Source organism: Salmo salar, chromosome 12 (assembly GCF_965601325.2).
Source record: "Salmo salar chromosome 12, fSalSal1, whole genome shotgun sequence".
Classification (NCBI taxonomy): domain Eukaryota; kingdom Metazoa; phylum Chordata; class Actinopteri; order Salmoniformes; family Salmonidae; genus Salmo; species Salmo salar.
Genome location: NC_138302.1, coordinates 54768534 through 54781247, shown reverse-complemented (window position 1 = coordinate 54781247; position 12714 = coordinate 54768534). Strand labels below are relative to the sequence as shown.

General features: G+C 42.8%; 1 protein-coding gene across 1 annotated transcript in view; it reads right to left on the bottom strand.

Annotated features, from left to right (window-relative positions):
* The window catches only part of LOC123732736 (voltage-dependent calcium channel subunit alpha-2/delta-3), a 7790-nt gene extending 5771 nt beyond the window's left edge, over window positions 1–2019 (bottom strand). Inside the window, exon 1 of the mRNA XM_082959084.1 lies at window positions 1879–2019. The gene's annotated coding sequence lies outside the window, so the exon portion shown is untranslated. The remainder of the gene's footprint in view (window positions 1–1878) is intronic.
* Window positions 2020–12714: the final 10695 nt, after the last annotated feature.

The following is a 12714-nucleotide window of genomic DNA, read 5'->3' as shown; positions in this document are numbered from 1 at the left end:
AATAGCAACCCACAGCACTACACTCAGTGATGGAATCCCATCGGTAGTCTACAATCAGGATGTTAGAAGTGATTCTGACACAGAGAGAGGGATGTGTTCTTATGAAATAAAAACCTGTTCTGGTACTAGCACTACAGAACCTCTGGGGACAGAGATTGTTGGAGGAGGTTATAGTATTAAACAGGGGAGGTGACAGTAAAGGAGGGATATTTTACAACAGACTAAGGGATGAGAGCAGTTAGAGGAAGGTAGAGGCTGGTAGACAACAGGGAACAACAGTGAGATCCTGATCCTCTCTTTCCCTCAGTGGGAAGAAAGTGGGGCACATTAATTACAGACAGCAGTGAGAGAGATGAGGTGTACAACAACCCAGCTTCTCTAATATACAGTAGCTCACTCTCTCTAACTTGTGGTTGAATTTCATCTGTAGCCTATTTTCCACCCCCACACCCCACTCAATAGATATCTTTAGTTAACCCTGTATACTGTATCTCTGTGGGTTGTCATGGCGATTCAGTGTGTCTCTGATAGGTTTTACCATGACGATTCGGTGTATCTGTGTCTCTGATATAGGGTGTAGTTAGCCTCTTTGCTCAGTGAGACTTGTACACATTAATCTAGTCTCCTGTCAGTGCAGCCGACATCCCGTACCCCGAAAACATATTTATCAGCCCCTCTGATTTACCTATTTCCGTGAAACTTTTCCCGTCACAAGGCAAATCTATAATACGGAATGCCTTACCGATCGGTACGGGCTATAAAATGTGTGAACTATGGTAAAAATAAACGTTTAAATCCACATTTTCCAAAAGTCACTCCCTTGTCCCCATACTCCGTAGTAGTCGCCATGCAAGATTACCGCGTGATCTCAGCTGGCAACAAATCTTTGGCTTTAGGGTGTGTGAGGGATCAGCCGGGTCAAGTGGTCCGACTGCTCCCTCTGCTGGAGGTGGGCCGCAGTACAGCCACTACTGATGAGCTCACCTGAGGCCAATTGACTGGTTATTGTTTGTGCTCCCTGAAGGGGCAGAGGGGGGAGAGTGGTTATGAGCCAGAGACTATGATGAATTCCAGGACAGTAGGATTCCCTGTTATAGGTTTAGCACCAACTGTTATTTTATTATTTATATTATTTTTTTGAGAGCCATTACCCTGGCCTTTGTTTGGACGGTCCCGGGGAGAGTTGAAAGAAGAACACCGATTACAGTGTCCTTCTTTTTGTTGAAGTCACGTCTCTGCATCTCATTTCGTGCTGTCCCGTCTATGATTTTGTCAGTGAATAGGTACGGCCTTTTCACAGGGGATTTGGTGTGAATTTGGTAAACTCTGGAAAAGTTGGATTTAAATGTTTTTTTTCATAGAGTGTATAGTCTGTAAAAGCTGGTAAGGCATTCTGGATTATAGATTTGCCTTCGGTGACAGGAAAAGTTGATCAGAAATAGATAAACCAGAAGGCTGGTAAATATGTTTTCGGGGTTCAGGATGTCGCCTTCAGCAACGGGAGACCAGATTAATGTGCGCAGGTCTCCCAGAGCAACGGGGCTAACTACACCCTATATCAGAGACACAGATACACTGAATCTCCATGGTAACCCACAGAGATATAGTACACAGGGTTATCCATAGAGATCTATTGAGAGGGATGTGGGGAAAATAGGCTACAGATGACACTCAATCACAAATAAGGGAGAGTGAGCTACTGTATATTAGAGAAACTGTATATTGATTAAAGTAAAATGAAGTTGTATTTCAAAGACAACATAATTAAAATACAGTGCAAGTAAATGGTGTAACACCTTGTGTTAGGTGCGGGTGTGTTTCGGGTGAGGGGATTCTGGACATAGAGTAAAGGTACATTTTGTGTAAGTATCTCCATACCTCCAAAGGGGATCGAGTAGACGAAGGTGCCGGGAACCTGCTCTGCTGCTCTCTTGTACCACAGAGGGAAGTGGTCAGCATTGAACACCCCCTCCTTATCCTCCGCCGTCAGGAAGTCTCTGATGAGACACAGGAAGACATGAAGGAGTCAGAGGAGAAACCACAAGTCACTGGTGAAAGTACAAGTCACTGGTACATTGCTTTGTCTCAGTTGTTGCACTGATTGGCCAGATGCTCAGTATCGTACTCACTGATTGGATAGTTGCTCTGGGACAACAAACAGGCTGGTTCTAGAGAGGCCACTGTGTGTGCCTAGGTAAGCAATCTCCACTCCTTTGTCTGAGTTCCTGTTGGGGTGATGGAAACAAACAAACAGTGAAAACAAAAAGTAAAACATTCAGCACATTAGTCACGAGACCACAGAGTAGAGAGGATTGTGGGAAGAGGCGGGTGTCACGTCCTGGCCAGTAAAAGGGGTTATTTGTCATTGTAGTTGGTCAGGGCGTGGCAGGGGGTGTTTGTTTTGTGTGGTCGGGTATTGTGGGTTTAGGTTCTAGTTTTCTTATTTCTATGTTTATCTAGCTTTTCTAGTTCTATGTGAGTTTTGTCAATGACCTCCAATTAGAGGCAGCTGGTTGTTGTTGTCTCTAATTAGAGGCCATATTTTGTTGTGTTTGTTTTCACTGGGTTTTGTGGGTGGTTGTTTCTAGAATAGTCTATGAACCTTACTGGACTGTTTTCATCGTTTGTTTTGTATTGATTAAGTGTTTTCTTTAATAAATAAGAGGATGAGCACTTTACCCGCTGCGTTTTGGCCCCCCTTCAACGACGAGCGTTACAGCGGGACCACACGGGTGATCAAAGCAGAGACCTAGTGACATGCTGATGACGTTGATGTTTAGTACTGTTTGTAACGACGACCAACCCCGCAAAGTAAGAGCTGTGAGAGAGCAACAGAGGGAGGCGTGTTGCATAAAGGAGTTGAGGAGGTGTTAGTTCATGTTCAGGAGTTAGTAGGGTAGACTCACTCGGACTTGTTGAGGGCCAGGCCGGTCCAGTAGGCCTCCAGTGGGGCTGTGACCACAGCATCAAACAACACCTCCTGGATCAGCTCCCTGTCACCTACGGCAGAGAGGGAGTGGTTCAGTCCTGGAAACACACTACCACGTCCTCTACAAACAGGATATAGGGTTAGGGTTAAGGGTTGGGGTTGAAGCGAGGGTTACGGTTACGGCTAGGTTATACGATTTCCCAGGATATATAATGAAACCCCAGTAGCCTATAGATCCCAGTGTGGTGTAACTTATATTTGATGTGTGGCTTGCGTCCGGTCAGGTAGAGTTTAATGGCCTGGATCTGGGAGAGGGAGCGGTGCTCATGGTGCTCATCAGTGTTGCAATACGTCCTGTCAAATTAATAGGTAGACACACACCCAAAACAGTTGAGGAGCTGATCAACAGAAACTAAAGTAAATAACAGAAAGACAAGTATACTTTACTTTTTATCCAGTAGTTCTGAAAGTAATGCTCACGACCAAAAAGTTCTCTGCGAAAATCGTGTACTACGTCACATGCAGTGCATTCGGAAAGTATTCAGACTCTTTGACTTTTTCAAAATTTCGTTATGTTACAGCCTCATTCTAAAATAAATAAATACAAATCCTCATCAATTTACACATAATACCCCATAACAGTTTTGGGGGAATTTTTTGCTAATTTATAAAAATGTAATAAACAGAAATATCTTATTTACATAAGTATTCAGACCCTTTGCTATGAGACTTGAAATTGAGCTCAGGTGAGCCTGGTAGGAGGATGCCTGTGCAGCGCATCTGGTCACCGGTACGCCTTCTAGGACCAGGCTACCCTACTCCCGCTCTACGCACGGCAACCATCAGGCCCCTGCACGGCCCAGTTCGCCCTGTACCAGCACCCCGCTCGTACAGGGCTGCTAGTTCCATCCAGCCAGGACGTGTTGTGCAGGCAGTGCGGTCAAGGCCACCTGTGCGCCTCCATGGCCCAGTCTTTCCGGTTCCCGCCTCTCGTGCTATCCCGGAAGTGAGTACCTCCAGTATGGCACGACCAGTACCAGCAACCCGGACCAAGCTTCCCATGAGTCGGCCTAGTCCTATTCAGCCTGTTCCCGCTCCTCGCACTAGCCATGGGGTGCGTGTCTTCAGCCTGGTACCACCTCTACCAGCCCCACGCAGCAGGCTTCCAGTGCGTTGGCCCAGCCTCAAGAGCCCGGCACCAGTGTGCAGTCCAGAGTATCCGGCACCAGTGTGCAGTCCAGAGTATCCGGCACCAGTGTGCAGTCCAGAGTATCCGGCAACAGTGTGCAGTCCAGAGTATCCGGCAACAGTGTGCAGTCTAGAGTATCCGGCAACAGTGTCTAGTCCGGAACCGAGGGAGACTGCCTGCGACATGGAACCAGAGGGGTCTGCCTGTGACCCGGAACCGAGGGAGCCTGCCTGTAACCCGGAACCGAGGGGGTCTGCTTGTGACCCGGAACCGAGGGAGTCTGCCTGCGACCCGGAACCGAGAGAGTCTGCCTGCGACCCGGAACCAAGGGGGTCTGCCTGCGACCTGGAACCGAAGGAATCTACCTACGACTCAGAACTGAATATGACTAACTGTGTTGTAAATGAGTCTGCCTACAGCGTGGAAATGAGGGGACCTGCCCACGAGCCACAACAACTGGAGTCTGTCTACGACCCGGACCCCAATGAGTCTGCCTACAACCTGGAGGGCAGGAGGCCGGAACCAGAGCCACCTCCAGGATAGGTGGGTTGGGGAGGGAGGGTGTAGCACAGTGCCGTCGTTGACGGCAGCCACCCTCCCTTCCCTCCCTTTTTTGTTTATGGGGTATTCTTTTTTTGTTGTGGTATTGGGGATTTTTGTGTTTTGTGTTTTCTTTTAAGGTGCATTCCGGGGTCTGCACCTTTAGAGGGGGCACTGTCACGTCCTGACCAGCAGAGGGAGTAGTGGTGTAGTATTTTGGTCAGGACGTGGCAGAAAAAGTCTGTATGTGTTGTCTAGTATGTCTGTTTCTGTGTTAGTCTTGTGACTCCTGATCAGGAACAGCTGGGGATCGTTGTTCCTGATTGGGAGTCATATATTTAGGAGTATGTTTGTCACTTGGGTTTGTGGGTGGTTGTGCTAACACTGCTAGTCTTTTGTTTTTAGTAAGCATGGTAGCCTGTCGTGAGTTTCGTGTTATTGTTTTCCTGTGTATACTTTGCTTTGATTTATTATTCTTTACATTAAAAGATGAGTATCCACATTCTGCCTGCAGTTTGGTCCATACAACACGGCTTCAACAATTGTGACATTCACTTTGTCATAATGGCATATTGTGTGTAGATTGGTGAGATTGTTTATTTATTTAATACATTTTGAATTCAGGCTGAATTAAATCTAAAATACTGGATTATGCAGCCAAATATATTTTTTGGGGTTCACTGTCCAAATGCATATGGAGGAGAGAGTATGACCAATAAATTATTCTGATTATTCAGATACCCTTACTTCTGCAACATTAGCTCACACTTGCTGTATGAGTCTGGGGTTTAGGTTTCTGCTCTCTGTGGTTTTGCTGTGAACAAGCTCCACATCTGCTTCTCTATTCAAACAATCCTCTGACTCAGTCACACACCTTACTGTGAAGTCAGACTAACAGTATGTAGCTGTCTAACAAATGGCATTGTTCATCCCTGATATGGCTGGTCATCTGTTCTTGGTCGTCCTCCTTTTTGGTGAGTTATTTCTACATTTCTACAGTTTCATCATCTGTTTGTGCTACAGGATATTCCTCTTCTTCTCTCCCCTCTTTTAGTCTTTTACTTTTTACTATTTTACTTTAGGAACTCTTGATATTTCTGAATCTCATGGCTATGATGAGTGTCTTGTATCTTATTCCTTTAATCATCTTATTTATTTCTCTCAATCATTATTTTACATTCTGTTCAGATAAGAATGACCATTGCTTGATCCCCATTAATACATTACAGTAGGTTATGCTACTTTACCAACTTGTGTGAAGTGTTCCAAGGTCAGTATCATAATTATGAGTTTTTAGTTACCCTGGAAAAAATATAATATTAATCATGGTATTTATTCTTATCATTCAAACATAACATTAGCTGATAGCAAATCCATATGACACTATGAATTCAAAAGGAATTACGGATAAATGATTAATACAATACAGTGTCGAAGGTTGGCAGTTTAAATCCATATACAGTGAACCTACAGAAAGAAGTAAGTTCACTGTATATGTCCAAATTCAGGGTTAAACAAATGTCTATAGCTGTAAACACTGCAAACACTCTACTGCTCAGTTGGTCCTCTAGAAATACGTTATTATTGTCTTTTGGAAAGAGCCGTTGCATGAAAAAATATATTATATCCCCTTTATTTGTCATACTATCGCTGGGAATTATTCTCAAAGATCTAGGGTTTGAAAAAACAAAGTGTGATTGTTTTATGTTCAAAGGCTGACAGTACATTTCCCAAACCAGTAACAAAATACTCAGTTCCTCTGTCCTCTCAGATCTTCCTCAGCCCAGTCTGGAATATTTTTTATTTATGTTGTAATAAGCCATTACTTAAAATATATATTACACATACTATCATTATATGAAGGATTGGACCTTATTATCAAAATCCTTTAGTCTCAATAAACATGAAGATAAATGTTTTTAGAAATCCATCTACGCAGAGTCACCCTGCGCCTATCACTATTCTTGGTAAAATAGTATTATTATTATGAATACACTGATCTGATTGGCTAACTGTAATCAGATTGGAATATGTAATGTCATGCTAACATAAACAAACGATTTATTTCTTACTCTTTGAGTTATCTAATACAGAATGAGGTGTGTTTTCTCATTAACCTACAGTGTAGACAGTTATTGATGTGTTCTCCTCACAGGTGAACTGCAGAAACCAGACATTAGTGTCAATGACGAATCTTCTCATGACATCACCATTATTTGTGTACTTCCTGAGTCTGTCAGTGATGGTCGTAGCTGTAACCTGTACACTGGAGACCAGACTCAGGCCTACAAAGAGGCTTGGATCAGGAGATTTAACACAGCAATATCCAAACTATTCTGTACCTTCAGTGTTACTAAGAATGATCTGTTCAGGCATCTGCAGTTGGAGAGAGATGTGAGCTGTGACTATAGAGTGAACACAAGATCACACTCTCTGTCACGGTTGTCTAAAGGATCGGACCAAAGTGCAGCATGGTTGTAGTTCCACATATTTATTTAATCCGTGAAACTTTGCAATACATAAATAACTGAATAAACAAAACAACAAACCGTGACGCAGAGAGAAATAAACACTACTCAAAAGATAACAACCCACAAACACAAGTGGAAAAAAACCCTACTTAAATATGATCTCCTATTAGAGACAACGAGGACCGGCTGCCTCTAATTGGAGATCATCCCAAAAAAAAACAACATAGAAATAGAAACCTAGAATAACCACATAGAAATAGATAACATAGAAAACCACCCAAAAACACCCCCTGTCACGCCCTGACCTACTCTACTATAGAAAATGACATTTTACAAGGGTCAGGACGTGACACTCTCTCTCTCCCCGCAGTGATAAATACATTATTACAGGTAAGATACTTACATAAAAAAAATACAGAAATATTTATTATATGTACATTTTTTAAGTGTAGAATGGTACGGGCAAAAACTGGTTGAATCAATGTTGTTTTCTTGCCATTTCAACAAAAAATTACAACGTTTTCCTTCTGATGACATTAAATCAATGTGGAAAATGTATTGGATTTGCTGAAATAATTTGGGGAATGTTTGTCTTTTTTTCACCCTACTTGAACCTCAATCCAATGACATGGCTGAAATGTTGTTGATTTCACTTTGAATTCACATTAGCTGACAACTCAATCAAATGTAAATCAACACTAGGTGTGGAACTGACGTCTGTGCCCATTGGACAAATGCTTAATTTATTGTTAATTTGTTTTGAACAGATCCATTATCTTTAACAAATGTTTTTAAATCATAGTCCAAGTTCATTCAAAATAGTTAAACAAATCACAAGTCCATGTTATGTTAATGACACCACCTGTAACCTGTATGTTGGAGAGCAGAGTAAGCATCTTATAAAAGCACACATCAGGAAGACGAAACACACAGATTCCAAATGCTGGTTCTGTCAATTCGCTGTGGCTGAGAGTCATCTAATCAGACGTCTTCAGTCAGTGAGGAGTAAGGAGGTGAGCTGTGACTACAGAGTGAGCTCAGGACCAAACTCTCTCTCTCCACGCAGTGATGGGTACAGCTTTACAGGTGAGTCATTATCTATAAAATAATAATTTATCAGTGCTGCAGGTCTTCTTGATCTGACTTCCCTTAAAAAAATTGAGTATGACTATATTCATTCTGACTCACTCGCTCCTTTTGAGCATCTCCACATATGGTTTTCCACACTGTGTTCTTCTGGGCCAGGTCCCAGGCTGATCTGGTGTTGAGTCCCAGGTTGTGTAGGTCATCCCCCAACTGGTCGGACCACCTGGCTCTCTGTCTTCCTCTTGGGCGTGGCCTGTTGGGGGATGGCTCCTTGAGGATGAGGGCAGGCAGGGAGCTACTGCCAGCAAATAACATTCTGACCCACAAACTATAGACCACATTCCAATCCTAAATGGTTGTAAATCTAGTGGGAGTTCACATCAGTGATCCAACAACAGTACAGACACCCTCTACAGCAGGGAGACAAAGGGTTTTAGTATATCTGTTGGAATGTCTTTCTCTGTAATTCATTGTGTTGATGATGGAGGATGTTGTTTAGAACACTTTACATTAGAAACCTTAAGTAATTTTGTTCATATATATGAAACCAGTATCAACACCAACGCCTGGGACCATTACCACAAGTATTACAATTTCTTTGTTGAACTGGTTAAGTGTATAGATCATGTCTGTGCACCGTTAAGCTTCTGCTGTTAGATAACATGGTGACTTCATTCTAGGAAGCTGTCAACAACAATCAACACCTTATCTGTCCTGAAAGACTTTATCACCTTATGAATTGGTCTTATCATCTCTATAATGAGGAGAAATATAATCTACCAGGGCTAGAAGCAATCTGTCCGTAGTAGATTTTATAGTCCTACTTTGACCACTTTGAATAGACAAGTCATGAAGGTATTTCAAAAGGCCAACAACACCATGATGATCATTAATAAAATGCTAATTTCATTAATATGTCTCTAAATTACCTTCTCAGCAAATACCAATTGTACAGTCAAGGGTTTAGATTACGGGCTGCAGGGCCAGATGGATTACCAGGACACATACTGAGAGCATGCACTGACCAACTGGCAAGTGTCTTCACTGACATTTTCAATCTCTCCCTGAATGAGTCTGTAATACCGACATGTTTCAAACTGACACCATAGTCCCTGTGCCCAAGAACACCAAGGTAACCTGCCTAAATGACTACTGGCCCGTAGCACTCACATTGGTAGCCATGAAGTGCTTTCAAAGGTTGGTCATGGCTCACATCAACACCATCATCCCAGAAACCCTAGAACCCAATATAACTCACATACCGCCCCAACATATCCACAAATGACGCAATCGCTATTGGTCTCCACACTGCCTTTTCCCACCTGGACAAAAGGAACACCTATGTGAGAATGCTGTTTGTTGACTAAAGCTCAGCGTTCAACACCATAGTTCCCCTTAAAGCTCATCACTAAGCTAAGTACCCAGGGCCTAAAATCCTCCCTCTGCAACTGGATCCTGGACTTCCTGACAACAACACATCTGTCTCGCTGATCCTCAACACAGGGGCCCGTCAGAGGTGCGTGATGAGTCAACATGTACTCCCTCTTCACCCACGACTGCGTGGTCATGCATGTCTCTAACACCATCATTAAGTTTGCCGACGAAACTATGGTGGTGGACCTGATCACCGACAATAATGAGAAAGCCTGTACGGAGGAGGTCAGAGACCTGGCAGTGTGATGCCAAGACAACAAGCGCTCCCTCAGCATGCCCCAATTCACATCGACGGGGCTGTAGTGGAGCGCGTTCGAGAGCTTCAACTTCCTTGGTGTCCACATCACTGACAAACTATCATCGTCCAAACACACCAAGACAGTCGTGAAGAGAGCACAACAAAGCATATTCTCCCTCAGGAGACTGAAAAGATTTTGGTATGGGTCCTCAGATCCTCAAAAAGTTCTTCAGCTGCACCATCGAGAACAGCCTGACTGATATCGTCATCGCTTGGTATGGCAACTGCTCGGCATTCGACTGCAGAGGTTAGTGTGTACGGCCCAGTACGTCACAGGAGACAAGCTTCCTGCCATCCAGGACAACTATATCAGGTGGGGTCAGAGGAAGGGCCTAAAAATTGTCAGTCTCCAGACACCTAGTTATAAATTGTTCTCTCTGCTACCGCATGGCAAGCGGTACCGGAGGGCCAAGTCTAGGTCTAAAAGACTCCTTACCCAGGTCCATGTATTCTTTTTTAATCACAAATGTGCCTAGTTACTAGAAAAGAGGTTGATATTGGATTGATTAAATCGTTCCCATTAAGATACCTTATTGTATAACCAGATCCAATGACTTTGCTTTGCACCAGATTTGACTGTTAGTCCTACTTTGACAACTGACAATTATGGCAGACAGCAGTGGGTATGGCTTCTGGAGTGGGAGTGTTCCTGATGGGATTGACAGCTGCCTATCTCTGCAGGAGGACCAGTGAGTACTTCTGATTCTGCATAACAAATCATTGCAAACATTTTCCTTCTCATATTAATGTAAGTGCCTTTGACATGGCTTAATCTTTCAACTCCTTTTGGTGATATTGTGTAGTGTAGGCTATATTCAACATCATTCATTTAGTCTAATTTGTTTTTCAGAGGTAAGAATTCCCTTGTGAATATGATGCAGATTGTATCAACCTTTAGTTCTGTATTGTCCATGATGAGATGTTCTTACCACCACCTTCTTATACTTTTATGTTGTACAGACCTACATCCAGACAGCATGATCACAGCCAATGTATGTTCCAAAACAAAATACATCCAACACTGCACACACTACTAACACAACTAGACACACACGTACAAACACATATCTAATTTAATTTTCATTTTGTTTCTATTCTAGGGGTTTTGGTGGTGAGAGTTATGAGCAGTGCAGGCATGTTGGATTCAAGGGATGCTGGGATCTGTTCTCTCATCACTTATGTACCGTCCACGTTTTTGCCCTCAGGTGAGTTTGTAACAGAACCAAGATAGACCACAGCCTGTCATTTCCAATGGGAGCAAAATCATCCAAGTGGATCATAGTTGGGCAGAACAAGCAATGAGGTGGGCAGAGACAAGCATGAACTAGCGAGATCGGCGCGTTTTATTGGTGCGTTTTTGCATGTATTTGCATATTTCTGTTAGGGAACACCTACTCTGTAAAGTGCACGTGTGCAATAACTCAATTTGCCCTTGCACTCCTTCTAAACAACGCCTTTGCCAAAGGATAGTCTGCAAAACTTAGTCCACTCTGTTCGTAACAGATTTTCGTTTTGGGAACAGAAAACTGTTTGAGATCAAATGTTTTATCGGTGATAAAAATTAGCAGAATAACGGACAAAAATCCATTTCACTCCACCTTCTCAGTCAACATTTCCATGTGGGACCCATATCGGTTAATGAAGGGCTGTTCCACGGGCCCCATTAGAGAAACCCAACAGTGGGCCCACTAAGTTTTGTCCTCAGTATCCACGTTGGCCCCACATGTGGTTGCCATGTTGGGCTTCATAAGTTGTCCTAGCGGGTGAATTGAGGATTTACTTGCATGGGTCCCAGGTGTTTACCCAAATGGGTTACCCAGATGTAACCCATTATGGTAAACACCTGGGACCCAAGTCCCCAATTTTCCCGCTAGGGCAATAAGTAGGCTGTAAATGTTGATTTCAAATGGCTGTCCACCTGGGACCAAACTGGTTTTATTCTCAGTCTCCAAGCAGGCCCCAGATGTTGCTGCCCAAGCTGCTTTCTTAAGAGATGACAAAATCATAGTTTTCTTTAAAATAAAAAGTGTATTTATATCACATCAAATGCATTGTAGGAACTTCAGTTAGAGGGATAGTTCATCATAATTACACATTTACACATTGGTTTCCTTACCCTGTAAGCATCCTTTTGACAAGGTATGACAACAATCCATGCTTTGCTTTATTTACCTGGCTACTGTTTCCAAATGCTAACTTTTTACAATTTGTAGTACAAATCCAATGCAAATAAATGATACAAACTTTAGCATTTTTCGCGCTTCATGTCTAAATCATCTTAAATCAATAATACAGTATGTGCAGTGTGTATTTTCAAAGGTCTAAAGTGAAACTGCCTGTTTCTTTTATCTAGTCTGATATGTACCACGTATACAGCTCAATCCCCGACACACCAGCAACCTCAGCCCAGCAGGACAGCCTACTGATGTAGTTTTGAAACCACAACTATGACTTTCTCTACAGTGCCGTGAAAAAGTATTTTCCCCCTTCTGATTTTCTCTATTTTTGCATATTGTTGATTCTGAATGTTATCAGATCTTCAACCAAAACCTAATATTAGATAAAGGAAACCTGAGTTTACAAAAAAAAAAAAATATTTAATGAACAAAGGTATGCAACACCCAATTCCCTGTGTGAAAAAAAATTGCCCCGTTACACTCAATAACTGGTTGTACCACCTTAAACTGCAATGCCTGCAACCAAACGCTTCCTTGGTTTTCATCAGACATAATGGGACCCATATCGTCCAAAATGTTGACTCAAGTTT